Source organism: Heptranchias perlo, chromosome 22 (assembly GCF_035084215.1).
Source record: "Heptranchias perlo isolate sHepPer1 chromosome 22, sHepPer1.hap1, whole genome shotgun sequence".
Lineage (NCBI taxonomy): Eukaryota > Metazoa > Chordata > Chondrichthyes > Hexanchiformes > Hexanchidae > Heptranchias > Heptranchias perlo.
Window position 1 is genome coordinate 37,437,524 of NC_090346.1, and position 17,279 is coordinate 37,454,802.

A 17,279-nucleotide genomic window follows, 5' to 3' on the forward strand; every position below is an offset into this window, starting at 1 on the left:
GTGATTCTTCGTGTTAACATGAACACTATGGTCTGACTGTATGGTGCCTTTTGGAGTGGATATGGTGGGCAGCCTTGCATTCTATAGTGTGAATCATTGCAGTAAAGGAGCAATTTTTAATCCTGTGGTATGATAATCCCATTTACATAATGCATAAAGGTGTAAATTTTAGGTGACAGAAGATGTGCTCATGGGAACTTTTGTTATGAATAAAGAGGGTTGGAAGAGAATCTAAATTGTAACAATGTCATCAGAGTGATCTATTTGTTGACTACTGCACTGAACAGAGTGGTTAACTTGCAACCTGAAAGATAAGCTTCAACTCAATTGGTACAAGCAGATGTAATTGGACAGTAAGTAAACAATGGTGTTTTAGTTATTCCATCTGTCACAAAAGATAGACTGTGAACCCCTCTACAGTGATTGTCGGTTCTCTTTGATTACAAGCATTCAACTCTTTGGCTTCACATCCACATCAGATGCCTAGAACAGTTGGAAGAAAAGTGAGAATCCTCAAGAAAGCATGGCTCAATTGTCATCAGTATCAATTCTACAAAGCCTGTATCTGCCTGTTACAATTCAGGCTTACTCACAATACTTTCTATACTTTCTACTCACGTTTCACGCAAAAATCAACTTTCATAAGCAAGCCTGCATTCCCTACGATTCACAGCTTCACCTTTACCTGTAAAGTTTCTGTGATGAATTGTGCCCACGGCAAACAATAAACCCTTTTACCCACTGGAGAGTGCAGTGAAAATAATATGGGGCTACACACTATGTAATCATGATCTCATAATCAGCAGAACATTTCCCATTAACAGGCCATACGTTGCAGGCTAAAAATACTAATTAGCTTTTATTAAAAGATAGAAATAACCCATAAGAAAAACTAATCAGTTGTTAGAATGAGTACAGTAATATGATAGGTGATTTCTCTCAGTTCCAAAACAATAAAGGTCCCAATGTCCTGCAATATTCTGCAGTACTTTTGCTGACTTGGACCATGCAGCTTTGAATAAAAACTTTAATATATGAAAGACAATTCATGGAGTTCCTAAAGCCTCTAGTCCATGTAGCGATACAATGAGAAGGAAGCTAAGAACATATACTACTACTCCCAGTTATCTCTCTCTCTCCTTATTCCCTTTAATTCAGGCTACTACAAGGAAGAATAGAGAGTTATCATTCACAATTAATCAGAGCTGCCAATCCTTCCTTCCGATTAATCACTACAGCAGACAACCTAGTCTTGTTAATACAGACGGCCTGTCTTTGATATTATCCTGTAAAGAACAGGGCAAGAAAACCTCCCATGCAGATGGCTGGTCCACAGTTAAAAGATATTATAGAGGAAAAGAAACCCAAAGTTACATTATTTGAATAATTATGGATAAGGGATGCTGTGATCCTAAGCTAAACAAAATGTGTATTTCACACCTTTTCCCTTGCAGAAAAACAGACAGCTCTTCCAGGAGCAATCACAGAAGCCGATTTAAAAATTGTTACAATACTCACAAGCTATAAGTTCCTAATTTAAAAAAATATAGACATTCTTATGATTTAAAACAGGTCTGATCTCATAATAATACATTGTAACTCATTTTAGCAGATATAAATATGGAGATCAGGGAAGCACAAAGCAAAACAATGGAAGATTTTCACATAGACTGTGAGTAGCAGAGCAGCTCAAGTAGTAAAGGCAATACATTTCTAGAATGTGTTCGGGACAGCTTTCTAGAACAGTATGTTTAGAACCGACAAGGGAGCAGGCCACGCTAGATTTAGTGATGAGTAATAAAACAGAATTAGTTAACAATCTGACAGTAAGATACATCTTGCAAATGGTGACTATAATATGATTGAATTCAGTTTTAGGTTTGAGAGGGAGAAGGGAGAATCATAAACCAAGGTTTTAAATTTAAGTAAGGCAAACTTCGAAGGAATGAAAAATAAATTGATCACAGTAAACTGTGCTGAACTATTAATGGATAAACCCACAGACAAACAATAGGAAGTATTCAAGGAAGTACTTGAGACAATACAAAACCAGTTCATACCCTTATAATGCAAAGGCTCCACTTGTGCAGTTAAGCAACCATGGTCAACAAATGAGCTAAGAAACAGTATCAAGCTTAAGGAAGTAGCTTACACAAATGCAAAGAAAAATGGAAATCCAGTGGACTGGGAGAGCTAAAAAAGCAACAAAGAGATACAAAGTTAGCAATAACAGGTGCAAATATGGAATATGAAAAAAAGCTTGTAAGGGATATCAAAGCTAACAGCAAAAGTTTTTACAAATATATTTTTAAAAAGTGTGGTAAGGGGGAATTTGGCTCCATTAAAGACAGATTTAGGCAAGACTATAATGGACAATAAGGAAATGGCAGACTTGTTAAATGAATACTTTGCATACGTTTTCACAGTGGAGGAAATGGGAAAAATACCAGCGGTACAAGGAAACCTAAAAATAAGTCAAAGGGAGGGACTTAGTGGATTTACCTTAAGTAAAAGATGGTAATGGAGAAAATAGAATCATAGAATGGTTACAGCACAGAAGGAGGCCATTCGGCCCATTGAGCCCGTGCCGGCTCCATGCAAGAGCAATCCAGCTAGTCCCACTCCCCCGTCCTTTCCCCGTAGCCCTACAAACTTTTTTCCTTCAAGTACATATCCAATTCCCTTTTAAAACCCACAATTGAATCCACCTCCACTACCTTTTCAGGCAGTGCATGCCAGATCATAACCACTTGTTGCGTAAAAATTTTTTTCCTCATGTCGCCTTTGGTTCTTTTGCCAATTATCTTAAATCTGTATCGTCTGGTTCTTGACCCTTCTGCCAATGGGAACAGCTTCTCTCTATCTACTCTGTTTAGAACCCTCATGATTTTGAACACCTCTATCAAATTTCCTCTCAACCTTCTCTGCTCTAAGGAGAACAACTCCAGCTTCTCCAATCTATGCACGTAACTGAAGTCCCTCATCCCTGGAACCATTCTAGTAAATCTTTTCTGCACCCTCTCTAAAGCCTTCACATCCTTCCTAAAGTGCGGTGCCCAGAATTGGATACAATACTCCAGTTGTGGCGAAACCAGTGTTTTATAAAGGTTCATCATAACTTCCTTACTTTTGTACTCTGTGCCTCTATTTATAAAGCCCAGGATCACGTATGCTTTTTTAACCACTTTCTCAACCTGCCCTGCCACCTTCAGCGATTTGTGCACATATACCCCCAGGTCTCTCTGTTCCTGTACCCCCTTTAGAATTGTACCCTTTAGTTTATATTGCTTTTCCTCATTCTTCCTACCAAAATGTATCACTTTGCACTTCTCTGCTTTAAATTTCATCTGCCACGTGTCTGCCCATTCCACCAGCCTGTCTATGTCTTCCTGAAGTCTATCACTATCCTCCTTACTGTTCACTATACTTCCAAGTTTTGTGTCATCTGCAAATTTTGAAATTGTGCCCTGGACACCCAAGTCCAAGTCATTAATATATATCAAGAAAAGCAGTGGTCCTAGTACTGACCCCTGGGGAACACCTTTGTATACCTTCCTCCAGTCCAAAAAACAACCATTCACCGCTACTCTCTGTTTCCTGTCACTTAGCCAATTTCGTATCCATGCTGCCACTGTCCCTTTTATTCCATGTGCTTCAACTTTGCTGACAAACCTATTATGTGGCACTTTATCAAACACCTTTTGGACGTCCATATACACCACATCAACCGCATTGCCCTCATCAACCCTCCCTGTTACCTAATCAAGAAACTCAATGAGGTTAGTTAAACACGATTTGTCTTTAGCAAATCCGTGCTGGCTTTCCTTAATTAATCCACACTTATCCAAGTGACTGTTAATTTTGTCCTGGATTATCATTTCTAAATAATGGGGTTAAAATATATCAATTATCCAGGACCTGATGGTTTCCATCCCAGAGTATTAAAAGAAATAGGTGAGGAAATTGCAGATGCGTCAGTCATAATTTTCCAAAGCTCTCTAAATTCAGGAATTGTGCCTTTGGATTGGAAAATTGCAAATGTCACTCCATTAATTAAGAAGGGGAGGGAGGGAGAAAACAGGTATTAGAGACCCATCGGTTTAACATCAGTTGTGGGGAAATTACTGGAATTTATCATCCAGTAGATGTAAGAGCTGATCAGAATGAGACAGCATGGATTTGTGATGGGTTGATCATGTCTGACTAATCTAGTTAAATTTTTTGAGGAGGTCACTAGCATGGTGGATAGGGGAGTGTCTATGGATGTTGTCTATAGGAACGTCCAGAAGGTATTTGATAAAGCTATTAATAAGTAATAAACAAAAATGAAAGTGCATGGAATTAGAGGAGACCTTGTGACATGAGTTGGTAATTGGTTGGGAGGAAAGAGAGAGAGAGTAGGGATACAGGGATCATTCTCTGATTGGCCAGGTGTGACAAGTAGTGTTCCCCAGGGATCTATATTGGTGCCTCTTTTCACCATATATAATAATGACTTCAATGCAGAATAGAGAGTTGTATATCTAAGTTTGGAGATGACACTAAGTTAGTAGCACAGTAAGTTGTGTAGACTGGAGCAAGAAATTAAAAAGGGACATAAACAGACTAAGTGAGTGGGCAAAACTATGGCAGATGGAGTCAATGTAGGGAAGTGTGAGGCCAAGACAGACAAATCGGAACATTTCCTTAATGGTGAGAGAGTAGGATCTGTGGAGGAGCAAAGGGATTTAGTTGTACATGTACACAAATCACTAACAGCTAGTGCACAGGTACAAAAAGTAATCAAAAAAACGAATGGAATATTGGCCTTTATCACAAGGAAGTTGAAATTCAAAAGTGAGGAAGTGATGCTTCAGTTGTACAGAGCCTTGGACAGACCCCATCTGGAGTACAGCGTTCAGTTTTGGGACATTGAACCTAGGAACGATATATTGGCCTTGATAGCACAGATACACCAGCATGATACCAGAGTGTAAAGGGTTAAATTATGAGTACAGGTTGCATAAACTTGGTTTGTATTTCCAAACAGGGCGGTAAGCCATTTTCAGGCCACAACTACCGCATTTACCCAGGGTTCAAATGACACTGAAGGGTTAATTTTCAACTTACTGCTGGAGCATAAAACTGGTGTTAGAGGGCGGGCACCTGTTACAGGAAACGTACAATTTTCCTTACCATTGAAGTTAATTGCTTCATTTTTCTGTGGTGCCAATATTGCTTAGTCCCTGCAGTTACAGTTTTGAAGAGATATGCTCCAACGGTAAGTTGAAAATTACCGCGTGAACATTCTCTGTCCCAAGGCTCTGTGGGAAAGTAAGAATTAATTTTCACAAGCCCTTAAACTTGTGTGATGATCACTTCAGCTCTCAAACCAAGCAGGTTGCTTTTTTAATATTAGGTGGCATAACAGCATACAGCCAGAAAAAGCTTTGACAAGGCCAGATACTTCACAAGCTTTGCCTTGATGGTTATTTGGAGTAAAGATAGAGCTAGATAAATTGTACTGGGGTACAAACACATTTCCCATAGCCTAATCTATGCTCCACCAATCCTGCCCCAGCATATGTTTGTTAAGTCTGAATTTACGCCATTTGCCGGTGTGAATGCGGTGGTTGCGGCTTGAAAGTGGCTTACTGCCCCATTTACACTAGCCGCTGCCATCTTCAAAGGCGCTTACTGCTGGTTGGCCAGAGTGCCTACCTATTTCAGGTGGTAGACCCTTTTAATATGAAAATCGGTGTCCTATAACGTACACAGGATCGTGGTTGGCATTTTGAAAGACTACTGGGTGCAGCGAGCGCCATTCACGATCCGCCCAGTTTTACCTGGCCATACAGCCAAAGAAGACCAAAGTTTATAAAGTTATTTTTGTGGGGCCAGGAGGAGCAGGAGTGCTGGACCTACAATTCCTGGACCGACCTTTCTGCTGGCTGGGTCAGCCTCTGAGCCGCCCAATATCGCACTGACCCGCAGCCAGCAAGCTGCAGCGGTGCGCACATTTGGCACTCACAGCCCGATAGCAGCATGATGACAAGGCCCAGGCTTCTCTCGTTAAAATCTGTCTCATTATGTCAATTTCTGCACATGTACTTATAGTGCAAAATACATAATTTGAATATCATTAGTGTCACTGGAAGCATCCTCGGTTGTTCCAGATATTGTCCACTTAACCCAAAGCCCTGTCAGAATAACTTAAAGCCAGAGACCATTACTTGATATTAATTAAGGAAAAGTAATTTGTTAAGTGTCTGTCTCTGCCAAGCAGTGTGCTTTCTTATCACTGACACTGCAGAAAGGAACATAAATTAATGGAGTATTGCAATGCAGAATAATATCCAAGCAGCTGCGAAACTGAATATAATTTTATTATAATAAATATAAAAGATATACATTGGATAATAGACAGTAATATAAAATATTGTTATGACCCTTCACCTTTGAAATTAGGATATAGATTTTAAAGGATACAAGCTCTAGTTGGCATTGTGTCCTTTAATCACATTTGTGCTGAATCAGCAGAGCATGAAATAAGGAAAATTGATTACCAACTTCAATTGTAACTGCTACTTAAAACATTTTGTATAGCAATTTGGGAAGTATGGCTTATATCTCTTCAAAACTATAACTGCAGGGACTGAGCAATATCGGCAACAAAGGAAAATGAAACAATTAAAGAGGATTATGATCACAAAGATAATTGCAGATGAGGGGCCTACTGACTTCATTGTCCTTGGAAACCTAAGATTCCTCCATAGTATTCAACTGCCTCTTGAATGGTTTTAGAGTTTTTGACCCCACTATCCAGCTAGAAGACCATTAATCACTCTTTGCAAGAAGGAATGCGTTCTAACTTCAGTTCTGAATTTGTTTATAGCTATGTCCCTTTGTCTTACTGTCATGTTTTAACTTCAAATCATGCTCCAGATTAATTTTCTCTATTCCACTTAGTATCTTATATACTTCTATGAAGTCCCCTCTCATTTGTATACTCACAAGCATGAAGAGCCTAGATAGTCTAACCTTTCAACATAACACTAAGGACAAGCCAAATAGCCCTTCTCTGTACTACTTCCAAGGCTTGGACCTTGTGCCTCAATGACCAGGAATGAACACAATACTGAAGGTGAAGCCTGACCAGAGCACTACACAGCTTCAGCGTGATGGCTTCAAATTCTGCTGATATAGTCATCTTGCTCAGCATTCTGCTTGCTTTGTTGATTGATGCTCCACAGTGACTTGAGATGGTGGCCTGGGCTCTTTGCTTTTCTTGCACCGGAAAAGAAGCATCTACCATTAATAATTACGGGTACAGTAGCATAGTGGCTATGTTACTGGACTAGTGATCCAGAGGCCTGGACCAATAATCCGGAGTCATGAGTTCAAATCTCGCCATGGCAGCTGAGGAATTTAAATTCAATTAATTAAATAAAATCTGGAATAAAAAAAAACTAGCATCAATAATGGTAAAAACCCATCTGGTTCACTAATGTCCTTTAGGGAAGGAAACCTGAAGTCCTTACCCAGTCTGGCCTATATGTGACTCCAGACCCACAGCAATGTGGTTGATTCTTAATCACCCTCTGAAATGGTCTTGCAAGCCACTCAGTTGTATAATCTCGCTACAAAAAATCATAATAAGAATAAAACCGGACGGACCACCCGGCATCGGACCACTGGGCACAGGACACGACAAAGGCAAACCAAGCCCAGTCGACCCCGCAAAGTCCTCATCACTAACATCTGGGGACTTGTGCTAAAATTGGGAGAGCTGTTCCACAGACTAGTCAAGCAACAGCCTGACATAGCCATACTCACAGAATCATACCTTTCACTCCCTTCACCACTGGCGCACCGTGGCTGCAGTGTGTACCATCTACAGGATGCACTGCAGCAAGTCGCCAAGGCTTCTTCGATGGCACCTCCCAAACCCGCGACCTCTACCACCTAGAAGGACAAGGACAGCAGGCACATGGGAAAAACACCACCTGCACGTTCCCCTCCAAGTCACACACCATCCCGACTTGGAAATATATCGCCGTTCCTTCATCGTCACTGGGTCAAAATCCTGGAACTCCCTACCTAACAGCACTGTGGGAGAACCTTTATCACATGGACTGCAGCAGTTCAAGAAGGTGGCTCACCACCACCTTCTCAAGGGCAATTAGGGATAGGCAATAAATGCTGGTCTTGCCAGCGACACCCACAACCCATGAACGAATAAAAAAAAAATTACCTTCTATCTATGGAAATGCAACCAGTTCCTTACCCAACTTAATATCAGCCTGCCAATCCCATAAGAGTCATCCTTTCATGCGGCACTTTATCAAAGGCTTTCTGAAAGTCTAGATACACGTTATCGACTGGGCTTCCATTATCTAACAACTTTGTAACATCCCCAAAAAATTCAGTCAAGTTTATGAGACAGGACCTTCTTTTCCAGAAGCCAATCTGTGATTCTCTAATAACCCCATCTCTTTCAAGGTGGACTCTCCCCAACTTAAATGTCCCACGATTAGCGCATAACCTCAAATAACTCAGTACCTGTCAGAGAAGAGACTTACATCGAGCTACATCGAGTCTACAGCACAGAAACAGGTCATATGGCCCAACTACTCTTTGCGGCATTTATGCTCCACACGAGCCTCCACCCACCCCTCTTCATCTAACCCTATAAGCATAACCTTTCTATTCCTTTCTCTCTCATGTGCTTATCTAGCTTCCCCTTAAATGCATCTATGCTATTTGCCTCAACTACTCCAGACTTTCATCAGTCTGGCTTGAAATTAAACACGTTTCAGAGATGACATGACAATGCATCAATCCAGTGTGCCTTGCAGCCTCCCAGCCTGAGCTAGATTCAAACCCTGGTGCCAGAGATGAGAGAACAGTTTGCCAATCCACTGTCATCTAGACCTCCTTGCACATTTTCCATCCTCATTGTTGGTCTTCCTCCTGGTCCAGATCCTGGTGTCACCTCCTGCCAACCTCCTGGCTTCTAACCTAGGTCTCAGTTCCAACTCAGCCTGTCCTGCTTCCCAGCCTCATGTTTTGTTTCCCTTTTGGCCTTAGCCTACAGCCAAGCTCTGCCTCCCAGCCTCAGCACTTCTCCAGCCCATGATCTAGCCTCTGTCGCCAGCCTTGGTTGCACTCTGCTTCCTGGCCCCAAGCCACATTGTTTGCCTCCAGCTCCAACTCCAGCTGCAGGCTCCAGGCTTCAGCCTGTAGCCCCCTCACCCCAGCTCCAGCTTCTAATTCAGTTTCTGGCTTTCAGCTTCCAGCTCTGTGGTTCCTGTTCCCTCCCACTCCTGGCCTTAAATTTCTTTCTCATCCATATGTTACAGTGGCACATGGATATGCCAGTACTGGTCAGGGCTGCAGCCCTCCGGATCCACCACAAGAAGGCCATCTTGGTTTGTATGGTGGGCTTTCAAGAAAGTGAAATGGTATATTTTTCAGTAAGGAAACATGTGTGAGAGGCGTAGAGAAAAAGTGGGAGAAAGACAAGGGGCAAATTTAACCTAACCTGTCTGGCGAGAAACTGATGGGATGGGATCGCCCGCCCGTTTTAGACCCCGCTTGATTTTACTTTCCATTGAAGTTTCCCACCAGGCGAGTTAGGTTAAAATAACCACACCCCCCCCACCCCTCCCCACAGAAGGAGGATGAGATGGAGGGAAGTATAAACTTACAGAAAGAGCAAGAGAGTCAGAGTCAAAAGCAAATAGAGATACAGATATATCAATAAGAGAAAACATGTGAGCCATAGAGAATGGGAGACAGAAAGGGTGGAAAACAAACAGATGGATAGAGAGACACAAAGAATTAGAGAGTGGTAGACAAGCACGGAGACAGCAGAAGGAAGCAAGACAATTTTTCTATTTTTTACATGAACAACGTCATAAAAGATCAACTATGATAGTTTCAAAAAAAAACATGAGCAAGTAGAATTGGACCTTTATTCTCTACAGAATCAAACTCTGGAAAAAGCAGAATTTCTGACAATCCAAAGTATAGAGCCTAGAAATTACTCAGATTGCTACCATTTTTATATGCACTAATTATTTGTTACACAGAGGGATGTCTGTAGTAAAGTATAATGGTGATTTTCCCAGTTTTATCAGTGCTTGCCAAATAACTTCCTACATGAAGTCATTATTCAGCATTATGGTGGAGACTGTATGCAGAAGTATAGTTTAGCTTGCTAAATTGGTGATAACTTGCATTTAGAGGTATCTTGACAGGCTGTAGCTTGGCAGGGGGATAGGAACCTGTGCGTAGATTCAGAAGGGAAAGAAGCAGAGCTGGAAATGTAAGGCAGAAAATTAGTAAGTGAGTTTGGAAGACAGAGGAAACAAAGGTCAGATAATAGACAACAAAAGAGTTTGGCAGTGCTTAATGGTATATACTTCAATGCAAGGAGTCTAGAGAATAAGGCAGATGAACTGAGGGCACAGGTAGACACGTGGAAGTACAATATCATAGCTATTACTGAAACATGGCTTAAAGAGGGGCAGGAATGGCACCTCAACATTCCCGGTTACAGGGTGTTCAGACGAGATAGAGGGGGATAAAAAAGGAGGAGAGGTGTGGCAATATTGGTTAAAGAAACAATTATAGCCATTAGGAGGGCTGATATGTTAGAAGGATCATCAAATGAGGCCATATGGGTTGAGATGAAGAACAAAAAAGGGGCAATCACACTGCTGGGAGTGTACTTTAGACTCCCAAACAGTCAGAGGAAGATAGAAGAGCAAATATATAGGCAAATTTCTGAGAAATGCAAAAACAATAGGGCAGTAATAGTAGGGGATTTCAACTACCCTGATATTAACTAGAATAGAATCAGTGTAAAAGGTATAGAGGGCGCAGACTTCTTAAATTGCATTCAGGAGAACTTTTTTAGCCAGTATGTTGCAAGCCCAACAAGGGAGGGGGCAGTTCTGGACTTACTTTTAGGGAATGAAGCTGGGCAGGTGGAAGGAGTATCAGTAGGACAGCATTTTGGTGGTACTGATCATAATTCAGTTTGATTTAGAATAGTTATGGAAAAGGACAAAGATAGAACAGGAGTAGAAGTTTTCAACTGGGGAAAGGCCAATTTTACTAAGCTAAGAAGTGATTTAGCAAAAGTGGACTGGAAACAGCTTCTTGAAAGTAAATCAGTGTCAGAACAATGGGAGGCATTCAAGAAGGAGATAGTGAGGGTTCAGAGCAAATATGTTCCCACAAAGAAAAAGGCTGGCACTCCCAAATCTAGAGCCCCCTGGATGTCAAGGAGCATACATGGTAGAATAAAGCAAAAAAGGGAAGCTTATGTCAGGTACTGAGAGCTCAATACTGCAGAAAACCTGGAGGAGTATAGAAAGTGCAGGGGTGAAATTAAAAAGGAAATTAGGAAAACAAAGAGAGGGCATGAAAAAATATTGGCAAGTAAAATCAAGGAAAACCAAAGATGTTTTATAAATACATTAAGAGCAAGAGGATAACTAAGGAAAGAGTACAGCCTATTAGAGACCAAAAAGGTAATGTGTATGTGGAGCCAGAAGATGTAGGTATGGTTCTTAATGAATACTTTGCGCCTGTCTTCACAAAGAGGGTAACGATGCAGAGATTGTAGTTAAGGAGGAGGAGTGTGAAAAATTGGACGGGATAAACATAGTGAAAGAGGAAATATTAAGGGGTTTAGCATCTTTGAAAATCGCCAGGCCCGGATGAAACGTATCCCAGGCTGTTAGAAGAAGCAAACGAGGAAATAGCGGAGGCTCTGACCATCATTTCCGATCCTCGCTGGCTACAGCTATGGTGCTGGAGGACTGGAGGATTGTTAACATTGTACCATTGTTTAAAAAGGGAGAAAGGGATAGACCAAGTAATTACAGGCCAGTCAGCCTATCCTCGATGGTGGGCAAATGATTGGAAACAATTCTGAGGGACAGTATTAATCGTCATTTAGAAAGGCACCGATTAATCAAGGAGAGTCAGCATGGATTTGTTAAGGGAGGGTCGTGTCTGACTAACTTGATTTAATTTTTTGAGGAGGTAACTAGGAGGGTTGATAAGGGTAGTGCGTTTGATGTAGTCTACATGGATTTTAGCAAGGCTTTTGACAAGGTCTCACATGGCAGACTGGTCAGAAAAGTAAAAGCCCATGGGATCCAAGAGAATTGGCTCAGTGGCAGAAAGCAAAGGGTAATAGTTGACGGGTGTTTTTGTGACTGGAAAGTTGTTTCCAGTGGGGTTCTGCAGGGCTCAGTACTAGGTCCCTTGCTTTTTGTGGTATATATCAATGATTTGGACTTAAATGTAGGGGCATGATTAAAAAGTTTGCAGATAATACAAAAATTGGCCGTGTGGTTGATAATGAGGAGGAAAGCTGTATTCTGCAGGAAGAGATCAATGGACTGGTCAGGTGGGCAGAAAAGTGGAAATCAATCCAGAGAAGTGTGGGGTAATGCATTTGGGGAGGGCAAACAAGGCAAGGGAATACACAACAAAGGGGAGGATACTGAGAGGTGTAGAGGAACAAAGGGACCTTGGAGTGCATGTCCACAGATCCCTGAAGGTAGCACGACAGGCACATATGGTGGTTAAGAAGGCATACAGGATACTTTCCTTTATTAGCCGAGGCATAGAATAGAAGAACAGGAAGGTTATGCTAGAACTGAAGAAAACACTGGTTAGGCCACAGCTTGAGTACTGCATACAGTTCTGGTCACCACATTTCAGGAAAGATGTGATTGCAGTAGAGAGGGTACAGAGGAGACTTACGAGGATGTTGCCAGGACTGGAGAATTTTAGCTACGAGGAAAGATTGGATATGTTGGGGTTGTTTTCTTTGGAACAGAGGAGGCTGAGGGGAAATTTAATTGAGGTGTATAAAATTATGAGGCGCCTAGATAGAGTGGATAGGAGGGAGCTATTTCCCTTAGCAGAGGGGTCAATAACCAGGGGGCATAAATTTAATGTAATTGGTAGAAGGATTAGAGGAGAGCTGGGGAAAAATGTTTTCACCCAGAGAGGGGTAGGGGTCTGGAACTCACTGCCTGAAAGGGTGGTAGAGGCAGAAACCCTCATCGCATTTAGAAGGTGCTTGCATGTGCACTTGAAGTGCCGTAACCTACAAGGCTACGGACCAAGAGCTGGAAAATGGGATTAGGCTGGATGGCTCTTTTTCTGGCACAGACACAATGGACTGAATGGCCTCCTTCTGTGCTGTAAATGTCTATGATTCTATGATTCTATGACTGAGCACCATTCCATACCTCGTACTCTGGTGCATTTAACGTACACATTTAAAACTGGTATTACAGCAGCGTCTACAGTTTCTTCGATTAATTGATAGCAGAACAACAACTGAATTTCTGTGAAAATAGCCTGTCTCCATTTAGGACATCATGGGGATTGGATTTAGTGTGCTACTAGCAGACATTTGGCCGAGAAGGACCAGCAGGAACAGCAGAGGGCAGTTCATAACGTAAATAACCTTAAAGGCGAAGATTCACAGACTTCATAGATGACCATTATTCTATGCTCAGAATGTTGCACACCCAAAAGATGTAAGTGTGTAGTAGTCAAAAAGCACATATGAATTACACCCATGGGTGTTTCATGCCATTGGAATCCTAAGAGGCTCACTTGGATAGCTTGCAGCCAGTCATCACACCGACTCATTACATTAGGAAATTATTGTGGAATAGTGGGCTAGGTATCCCATGCTGCATTCATGCAATGGGCACAAGGGGAAAGCTGGCTGTCACATCAGGTTGGACACACTGGGGCAGATATTCTGCTTTAGTTTTTGGGCATAAAGCATCACGTGGCAAAGTGCATATAGGAAAATCGGGCTTGGAGGATCGCAAGCTCATAATGCAGCCAACAATTAATGCATGGAAAATTAGGCTGGCTGTGTTCTGGGCGTGTGATCTCCATGCCTGATTATCCGTGCATTGTTCTATGCCTAAGCATTAAAAAGGAAAATCTCCCTCATTCATTGCAATACTACTGTACAAATAAAAGCAATATACTCCAGCTGTACTGTGTAATTAATTTACTGTACTCAGCAGAAACCAGGAAAAGACCAATGGCAATGGTGAAACAACAAGAAGGCTACTGGTTTTCCATTTTCACATAAAAATGGAATGATTGACATCTCTGCTAAACATTTTCTCATTTAATGCAGAGAAGTGAAGGCTCATGGAAGATACTATTCAAGTATTCAAGAACATTAAGGAATATATAATTGAGCCCTGATATGGGGATAATTTCTATGGAGTGGCTGTTCTGCCAATGAAAAAAGTTTTGCACTCACCGGTGGTCAGATGAAATATTTCTGAGGGTTTCCTGCGTCAGCTTGTTTGCAAACCCATTGGATTAGTGATTGGTGTAAATCCCATGTAAAAAGGGTGTAAACTGCTGGAGTGCATAGAAATCAGAGTGCAACTTTTAAAATGACAGTTCTGGCTGAACACTTCAATAGCATCATCTTGCTAAATTAATTTACAAACCTTGACTGATTAAACGGTCTTTCTAAATTCTTGATTTTCAGATTGATTAATGTAAATTTAGCATAGTAGTCTACTCCTTCCTTTCCGGTTTCCATCTTGTAGTAATTCTTCACATACGTGTCAATGATTGAATCCCTCGGTCATCTCATAGCATCATGGAAGCTGCTAACTTCTTTATAGTGTTTTTGAGGGATATGCAGGTCATGGTGATATTTGTCAAGGATTATTTCCTTCCAACTCCATTTATTTCCTGTGCATTAATATTAATTATTTTCCATGTGGGTTTCTTCAGGTCTGACCTCTTTTTGAAGGCATCCTCCCAGGTCTGGCAGGTTGGTGACACAGCATTCACTTTCTCAGCTTTTTCCTGTCATGGCTGGTGAACCCGGGGTACCACTCTGTCTCATAAATTATGTCTCAGTGTTCTCTCACTCCCTGCACCAGAACCTCAAGGGTGCATTTGAAAAATACAGCATTTCCTTCATCATTTATGCTCCATGCTATTTCAAAATTGCTCCTAGACCAGTTGCATTCTGCTGATCAGTGCTATTTAAATGACTTGAACGGCATTAAGAAAATGCAGGCAGAATGTGGTAGAAGGAGTAATCTCACGAACTTTCCTGCTATGTGACAGTTTGAACACTGAGAATCTCACAGGAATCAGATTGTGCAAAGTTATGTTTTCATGAGTGAGTTGCATTACCCTAAGAAAAAGTAAATTGAGCCCATGAAAAACAGATTTAGATATGATAATAGTAGAGAATAATGACATGCAGAACTGCTATTTAAATACTTTGCTTTCATCTCCACAGTGGAAAAGGAGGAAGTGATATCAGAGGTACGGGAGATTAGATGAGGAGAGAAATTTACAGGGATTAGTATAATCAGAAAACTTGCAATTAATAAACTAATGAGAATGAAAGTAAGGTCTCAGGCACAAATGGTTTCGACCTAAGTGTATTAAGAGAAATAGGCAAAGAAATTTTGGAGATATTAATTATAATCTTCAAAATCTTACTGGATCTGGGGACTGTGGCAGTGATTCAAAAAGCAAGGGACAAACCAGGTAATTACAGGTCAGTGAGTTTAACAACAGTAGTGGGAAATTACTAGAATTCATTATCAGGGATAGAATAAGTAGACACTTGGAAAAGTATAAATTGATGCTTTGGCTCAGTGGTAGCACACTCACCTCTTAGTCGGAAGGGCTTACTCCAGTCACACTCCAGAAACTTGAGCACATAATCCAGGCTGACATTTCAGTGCAGTACTGAAGGAGTGCTGCAGTGTTGGAGGTGCTGTCTTTCGTATGAGATGTCTGTCTTCTCAGGTGGACACAGAAGATCCCATGGCACTATTCGAAGAAGAGTAGGGGAGTTGCCCTCAGTGACCTGGCCAATATTTATCCCTCAACTAACATCACTAAAGGAAAACAGATTATCTGGTCATTATCTCAAGAGTTTGTAGGACCTTGCTCTGTGCAATTTGGCTGCCGCATTTCCTACACTACAACAGTGACTACACTTCAAAAAGTACTTTACTGGCTGTAAAGCACTTTGGGACATTCTGAGGTCATGAAAGGCGCGATATAAATGCAAATACTTTCTTTCTTTAGGGAGGGTCCACATGGTTTTGTGAAAGATGGAGCATAGTTTTTTGATGGAATATTATTCAGGTGGTAGAGGAGGATCAATTGATTTACAGAATGCATTTGATAAAATTGCACAGAAGAGATTACAAGCTAAAATTAAGGCATATGGAATTGGAGGCAACTCATTATGGGATGAGTAGAAAATTGGTTTGGATAAAAATGACATTCTTGGTTTGGCAGGAAGTGACAAATGATGTCCCCCAGGGAGCAGAGCTGGGGTCTCATCCCCTCTAGAGAATAGAGGGGAATACCTAGATTTGCAGATGATACTAAGATGCACTATAGTGAATTGTGCAGAAAAGAGCAGAATATTGTAAAAGGGCATAGATTAAGCAAGTGGGCAGATTGATAGCAGATACAGTTCAAAATAACAAACGTGAGGTACACCTTAGACATAATGACAGACAGTAGTGCAGACTGAATGGGATGCGGTGGTTGAGGGAGGGGGAATGTAAATCAATAAAGGGATTTTGGAGGTGCAAAAATCTTAAAACCAGGTGCAAAAAGCAATCAAAAGGGCTAATAGGATGCTGGGCTTCATCACAAGAATATAGAATATAAAAGCAAGAGAGAACTGCTGCAGTTATGTATAGCATTGGTCCGACTTCATTTGGAATATTGTGTGCAGTTTTGGACACTTCACCTTATCTCAGGAAGAATATACTGGCATACTTGCATTGTAAGGAGTCCACCAACAGTTCACCGGGATAACACCTGGGATGAAGGGACTTAGCTATGATGAGAAACTGGGTAAGCTTGGGGAAGAGCAGGTTAAGAGGTGATCTGAATGGGATGTTCAAAATAATGAATGGAATTGACAAAGTACATCCTTCTAGTAGGGAATCCAGAACAAGGGGACACACTCTTAAAATGTAAACTAGAATGAATCCAGGAAAAATTTCTTCACACAAAGGGTTGTGAAATTGTGAATGCACTGCCCCAGAAGGTCAAAGTGTAGAAGCAATTACGGTGTTTAAAAATGAGATAGACAGTTACTCGGGAAATATGGGTATAAGGAATATGTAGAAAGGGTGTGGAATTGAGATTAATACAGAACTCCCAAGGCTCATAAAACAGTAGAGTGGGTTCGATGGGCTGAATGGCTTACTTGTGGCTATCAGTTT